Raw genomic sequence first — 439 nt, forward strand, 5'->3', positions numbered from 1 at the left:
CCTCCGGGCTCCTCAGGCCTCGGGGGAGGGGGTGGGCCCTGTGGGGGGCGGCGTTAGGGGCCCAGAGCACCCCCAGACCCCACTGCCAGGGGACAGGGCTGTGCACTCACGGGGCAGAGCAGCGAAGCAGATCTCCCGCAGCAGCTGCGTCTCCTCGGGGGGCTCCGCGCCGGGGGGCCAAAAACGTCCCCTTCAGGCCACACTTCCCTGCGTGGAGGGCAGAGGTTGGCACCGCATCCCCACGTACTGAGGGGTGGGATGGGGGCTGGGGGTACCTGGCAGAGCGCAGCAGCCGCAGGGCCTGGGGTGCCCTCCCCTCCCGCAGGCACTCCTGGATGCGCAGCAGAGCCGCCGCGCGCTGCTCCTCCACCGGCGTCTCCGAGGCAGCATCAAAAGGCACCACGTCCTCAGGGAGCGGCACTGTGCCCTGGGGGGGGGG

The 439-nt window shown here is 72.7% G+C and overlaps 1 long non-coding RNA gene across 1 annotated transcript; it reads right to left on the bottom strand.

Annotated features, from left to right (window-relative positions):
- Nucleotides 1-425, bottom strand: LOC104916283. The gene is made up of 3 exons (XR_796562.2): nt 276-425; nt 111-207; nt 1-38 (listed from the first exon to the last, which is right to left on the bottom strand). It is a non-coding gene; the product is annotated as an uncharacterized LOC104916283 (long non-coding RNA).
- Between the last annotated feature and the right edge of the window lie 14 nt (nt 426-439).

This window comes from Meleagris gallopavo, unplaced genomic scaffold (genome assembly GCF_000146605.3).
Source record: "Meleagris gallopavo isolate NT-WF06-2002-E0010 breed Aviagen turkey brand Nicholas breeding stock unplaced genomic scaffold, Turkey_5.1 ChrUn_random_7180001880810, whole genome shotgun sequence".
Classification (NCBI taxonomy): Eukaryota; Metazoa; Chordata; class Aves; order Galliformes; family Phasianidae; genus Meleagris; species Meleagris gallopavo.